The sequence below is a fragment of the Arachis hypogaea genome, chromosome 11, assembly GCF_003086295.3.
Source record: "Arachis hypogaea cultivar Tifrunner chromosome 11, arahy.Tifrunner.gnm2.J5K5, whole genome shotgun sequence".
In the NCBI taxonomy this organism is placed as follows: domain Eukaryota; kingdom Viridiplantae; phylum Streptophyta; class Magnoliopsida; order Fabales; family Fabaceae; genus Arachis; species Arachis hypogaea.
Genome location: NC_092046.1, coordinates 47392394 through 47398933, shown reverse-complemented (window position 1 = coordinate 47398933; position 6540 = coordinate 47392394). Strand labels below are relative to the sequence as shown.

Below are 6540 nucleotides of genomic sequence, written 5' to 3'. Positions count from 1 at the left end.
CCAAGACTCATAAAGTAGCTGTGTTCAAGAATCAACATACTTAACTAGGAGAATCAATAACACTATCTGGATTCTGAGTTCCTATAGAAGCCAATCATTCTGAACTTCAAAAGATAAAGTGAGATGCCAAAACTATTCAGAGGCAAAAAGCTAAAGCCCCGCTTATCTAATTAATACTGATCTTCATAGATGTTTTTGGAATTCATTGTATATTCTCTTCTTTTTATCCTATTTGATTTTTAGTTGTTTGGGGACAAGCAACAATTTAAGTTTGGTGTTGTGATGAGCGGATAATTTATACGCTTTTTGGCATTGTTTTTAGTATATTTTTAGTATATTTTAATTAGTTTTTATTATATTTTTATTAGTTTTTATTTAAAATTCACTTTTTTGGACTTTAATATGAGTTTGTGTGTTTTTCTATAATTTCAGGTATTTTCTAGCTGAAATTGAGGGACTTGAGCAAAAATCTGATTCAGAGGCTGAAAAAGGACTGCAGATGCTGTTGGATTTTGACCTCCCTGCACTCAAAGTGGATTTTCTGGAGCTACAGAAGCTCAATTGGCGCGCTCTCAATTGTGTTGGAAAGTAGACATCCTGAGCTTTCCAGCAATATATAATAGTCTATACTTTGCCTGAGATTTGATGGACCAAACAGGCGTTCCAAGTCAGCTCAAGAATTCTGGCGTTTAACGCCAGAGATGGCATAAAAACTGGAGTTAATCGCCCAAACTGGCACAAAAGCTGGCGTTTAACTCCAAGAAAAGTCTCTACACATGAAAGATTCAATGCTCAGCCTAAGCACACACCAAGTGGGCCCCGGAAGTGGATTTTTACACTAAACACCCTAGCTTACTCATTTTCTGTAACCTTAGGTCACTAGTTTACTATAAAAACTACTTTTAGTGATTCATCTTGTACCTCATGACACTTTACACGTTTCATATTGTATCTTCTACGGCATGAGTCTCTAAACCCCATTGTTGGAGGTGAGGAGCTCTGCTATTCTTCATGAATTAATGCAATTACTACTGTTTTCCATTATATCACGCTTGCTTCTATTCTAAGATATTCATTCGCACTTCAACCTGATGAATGTGATGATCCGTGACACTCATCATCATTCTCACCTATGAATGCGTGCCTGACAACCACCTCCGTTCTACCTTAGATTGAATGCATATCTCTTAGCCTCATGATTCAGATCAGAGTCTTTGTGGTATAAGCTAGAATTATTGGCGGCCATTCCTGAGATCCGGAACGTCTAAACCTTGTCTGTGGTATTCTGAGTAGGATCTGGGAAGGGATGACTGTGACGAGCTTCAAACTTGCAAGTGTTGGGCATAGTGACAGACGCAAAAGGATCAATGGATCCTATTCCGACATGATCGAGAACCGATAGATGATTAGCCCTGCGGTGACAGCGCATTTGGAACATTTTCACTGAGAGGACGGGAAGTAGCCATTGACAACAGCGATGCCCAACTTAAAGCTTTCCATGGAAGGAGCCTTGCGTGCATGAAGAAGAAGATAGTAGGAAAGCAGAGATTCAGAAGACAAAGCATCTCCAAAGCCTCAACCTGTTCTTCATTACTGCATAACAAGTATTTATTTCATGTTCTTTTACTTTTTACAATTAAATATGAGAATTATTGATATCCTGACTAAGAGTTACAAGATAACCATAGCTTGCTTCAAGCCGACAATCTCCGTGGGATCGACCCTTACTCACGTAAGGTATTACTTGGACGACCCAGTGCACTTGCTGGTTAGTTATGCGGAGTTGCAAAAGTGTGATTGTAATTTCGTGCACCAAATGTTCTAGTTGAGCTAAGCAGCATTTGAGTTGAGAATTGCAGGAAATTAAATGGCGGGAAAGTAAATATCAGAAAATGTAAATGCTGGAAATAAAGAGCAAAATGTAAATGGCGGAAAATAAATTGCAGAATCTTAAATGGGGAATTGGGAATATGAGCATAAAAGTAAATGGCAAATGATAAAGAGAATGGCTAAGATCAGAAATGGGAGATTCATTGGGCTCAGGAGATGTTGTATTCTTCGGATCAAGTTCATTCTCATCTCTTCCTCAATCAATGCATTCATTGATCTCCTTGGTAATCTTAAGTGATTGAATTCCAATTCCTTGGTAATTCAATCTCTCAAATCTTGATCAATAGCCAATTCCTTGGTCTAATTGCTCATGAGAAGAGATGAAGTATGGTCACTGATTATACCACATGTATTCCCAAATCAAAGTGTTGGTAGGATTATATGTCACTATATCCATCCAAACCCCAATTTGATCCAACATGAGAAAGCATTTCTAGCATGATCTCTTCATTCCTCTTCCAAGGTTCCGAAGAGATCCAAGTATGAATAGCTTCTTTTCCAAGACAACTACCCAATTGGATGAAGATTGAAAGCTTTCTAGTAAAATCAAGAGAAAAGAAAGAAGAAGAATAATGAAAACTATTATTGATCCATCAAATTACAACAGAGCTCCCTAACCCAATGAAAGGGGTTTAGTTGTTCATAGCTCTGGGAATGGAAAGCATAGATGAAAAGTACATTATGAAAACTAAAACTAGAAGTTGCAGAGAAAGTAAAATATACAGAGTGTAGTTCTCCAAAATACCAAAAAACTCCTTTACTAGTTCAAAACTACTCCTATATATACTACTTTTCTAATATTTTAGTTGGCTCTTTAAGTCTTGGATATGGGCCTTTGGATCTTTAGTTGAAGCAATTGTAGTCTTCAGTGGGCTCAGCTTTGCTTGCAGAGAAAGTGTGAGTTAGGCATGGACGTTAGTTAGGACGTTAGTGGTGTTAACGTTAAGTGAAAATGTGGGTTCGAGAACGTTAGTGACGATCACCTTTTTCACTAACGTTCCTAACCCAAGATGGTCCACATTAACTTCAACGTTAGTGGCACTAACGTGATCACTAATGTTGCCTCTTGGTCCTTCGCAAACGTTATTAGCATTCACCTTTTCCAATAACATTGCTTGTTGCCCCTTTTTCCCACGTTAGAGTTCACGTTAGTATAGCTAACGTGACCCTTAACGTGGGTATGCCTAAGCTTCGAGAGCGTTAGTGACACTTACCTTTGTCACTAACGCTCCAAACGCCCCCTTCCCACGTTAGTGCCTCACGTTAATTGCATTAACGTGGCCACTAACGTGGTGGTGATTGCCATCTCCAACGTTAATGACAAAGGTGAGTGTCATTAACGTTGGTCCATCAATTCTTCTTCCACGTTAGCTTCCACGTTAATATAATTAACGTGGCAACTAACGTGGGCAATAGTGGCTTAACCCAACGTTAGTGACAAAGGTGAGTGTCACTAACGTTGGCACTTCTTTGCTCCTTCCACGTTAGAGTTCACGTTAATATAATTAACGTGACTCTTAACGTGGCTAAGTGTGCCCCTTTTTCCAACGTTAGTGGTATTCACTTTTACCACTAATGTTGGAGCTTCACTTCTCCTCCACGTTAGCTTCCACGTTAATGTAGTTAACGTGGCAACTAACGTGGGCTATGATGGCTTTCAAAAGCGTTATTGGCGATCACTTTTCTCATTAACATTGCAAGCTAGCTCCCATTCCACGTTAGTGGTCACGTTAATTAGACTAACGTGGCTACTAACGTGGTTCTTTCTTGCTTCCTTTGTCCTGAAATCAAGTAATTAAAGTGCATCAAAGCTCTATTTCAAATCATGAGATCATGCATTATCCATTTTATCCTGCAATTCATGCATAATTCTCATAAAATCATGTAAAGTTCACAATGTTTGCTTGAATCAAGATGTAAGTGAATATCTACCCAAAACTTGCTTATTTACTAAGAAAATGCATGAAACTACCCTAAAACAGTAAAGAAAAGGTCAGTGAAACTGGCCAAAATGCCCTGGCATCAAGCTTCTTCTAGGATTTGTCACAGTATTAGACTTTAGCAATACCACTTTCAACTAGTATAATCAATATGCTTGACCCTATAGGGCCTTGGCACTATTTTATAGGGCTAAAAGAACAAAAAATCCTATAATCAATTGGGTCAAATTTTCAAAAAATCTGTAAAGTTAAAAGTCTTAGGACCAACCCGTGGGACACCAAATCCTCTTTTTTATTTATTTATTTATTTTTTACGTTGCTCTCTATCTTAACAACACATATAAAACTTATTAAAAACTATTGGCTTCTTTTATCCCTTTTATGTGTAGAAAATAAAAAATTTAAAAAATAAATATCAAATAATGTGCATTATTCATATTAAATCCAATGTTTAACTATATATATAAACATGCCATTCACTATCTCATCAGCTCTCTCGTTAGTATCCATAGTAGAAAATTAAACATTAAAGAACTAGCAAGAACCACAAGCACAAACATTAGAGGATTGAAAATAGAAGCATACAATGGCCCTCTCGTATTTACACACCATGCAATCGCATTTACCATTATCCCAGACGCCACAATTCTCTGGAAACGTAATAACAACAAAATAATCGAATTCTCATTATTATACATAATTGACACTTGATAATTATATCTACCGAATATACAGCAGTTAAAAGCCTAATATTCTAACCCAACTTCTGCTGGTTCCAATCCTTTCAACATAGAGGGCAAAAATAGTGCCTTATATTGCTCCTACTGTAGACATCAAAATTGTACTTGAATAGGAGTCTTAGAAATAATTTTATCATCTATGTTTATAAATTTTTTAATCATATTTAGACAATCAAAATACCATTTATAATTATTTTAAACTGTTGCTACTTTCATAATATAGAAGAAGCAAAAATAAACAAACAAACATTAAAAGAGTCATCTACATTCAACACAAACCATCATTATGTATGTATGTATGTATGTATGTATGTACATACAATACAGAAGAGAAAGTATTTGAAGTTGAAGAAACAAGCAAAGCAGAAAAAGGGAGAGAAGAAGAAGAAACTCACCGCGTTGTCAGGGAGGAGGATCAGCCACTGCATTAGGAAGGAAGAGCAGCCACCAATTTCGTCTTTTTTTCGGTGACCCACCAATTTCGTCTTTTCCAATGCACAACAATGGTAAGTTGGTGCACAGCAACTCCAATTTTTTTTAGGACTTTTAAGGCCAGTCCTATTTCAAATTTTTTTGGGGTTGATTAGGACTAAGATGTAATAAAATATGTTTTTATAGTTTTAGGGCTGTGGACTAAAACTAAGTTGAAGGATTTAGGACCAGTTTTAAGATCTTGGACTCAATTGGCACCACTACTTTTAATTCACAGTACTATCTCTTATTTAGATTCTTAGGCTTCGTTCTCTTTGAACTAACAGTTTTAAAATTGCTGCAACTTACATTAGATATTTAGATGTAATCGAATTTGTGATTTGACGGTTAGGTATTCTTCCAACTAGATTTTTCCAAGAAAATTTTTTAGACTTTGATAAATAGAATTTCAAATAGGGAAAGAGCATACATTTATGAAAAAGAAGCATCTAGGGTCATTATGATAACATCAAAAAATAATGCCACGTTGAAATGTGCATTAAGCCAAGCTGAAAAAGTACATGTCACATAGGAAGTCAAATAAATGGCGTCGCAAAAAAATTAACATCTGATTAGAATCATTAGACGGAATTATCAAATTAATCTTTCATGTTTACTAAATTTATTTCTTTTTTTCATGATTAGTATTGTCCGTACTTTAATCTTTTGTGATAAAAAATAACTATTTACTCATTAACAATGTGTATATAGTTATGTTGATGACGCTTGATCTCGTTGCTCGTCTTATAATAGTTGTATCATCTAGTTGGGTTCATTAATTATTTAGAAGTAATCATCGGTGTGTACGAAAATAATTGTTAGCCAACCATACTTAATTGACCAAAGACCAATTGCAGAAAAGTCTCTCGTACAAGGTGATTATTAAATAGAGGATGCCTGGATTAACAAGCACAAAACAAAATAAAATAGTTGCATATCAATTTTGTTATTAAGATTTACGAAAAAGAAAGTTTGAAAAAAAGAAATTACAACCTAACTAGAAAAAGAATTAAATTCTTTATTCATTTAATTTTCTTAAACACAGGAAATTCATGGATTTTTTTATTATAAATAAAATAAATATTTTATTTATCAATATAAGTATATTTATGTTTGTATACTACTATTTATACTCAGGCCTATTACTTAGCCAGACCCAAAATGAATAAAGCTCAATCTACAGACATCTTACAAATCAGCATTCACCCGACCTCACAGAGGTCGTTCATAACGACCTAAGGGAAGCCCTATTTATCTAATTAAGCAACCGAATTACTCTGTCTTTATTATTCATCTAAAAAAGAGATCTTCAACCTCCCTGATAAAAGGAAAATAACTAGCCACCACCAAAGGTGGAACCACTCTAGAAAGTAGTTATTGACTCTACATCTACACTTATAAATACTCTGACATCCTCAGGTATTCTTTGAACCTAATCTACTAAAAACTTATTTAAACCCTTGCTAACTTAAGTATCGATGTCTCTTACAGGCACTACC

General features: G+C 35.5%; 1 long non-coding RNA gene across 1 annotated transcript; it reads right to left on the bottom strand.

Moving 5' to 3' along the window:
• Nucleotides 1-2447: 2447 nt before the first annotated feature.
• On the bottom strand, nt 2448-5302 carry LOC140176526 (uncharacterized). Its single transcript, XR_011868138.1, has 2 exons — nt 4966-5302; nt 2448-3671 (listed from the first exon to the last, which is right to left on the bottom strand). It is a non-coding gene; the product is annotated as an uncharacterized lncRNA (long non-coding RNA).
• Between the last annotated feature and the right edge of the window lie 1238 nt (nt 5303-6540).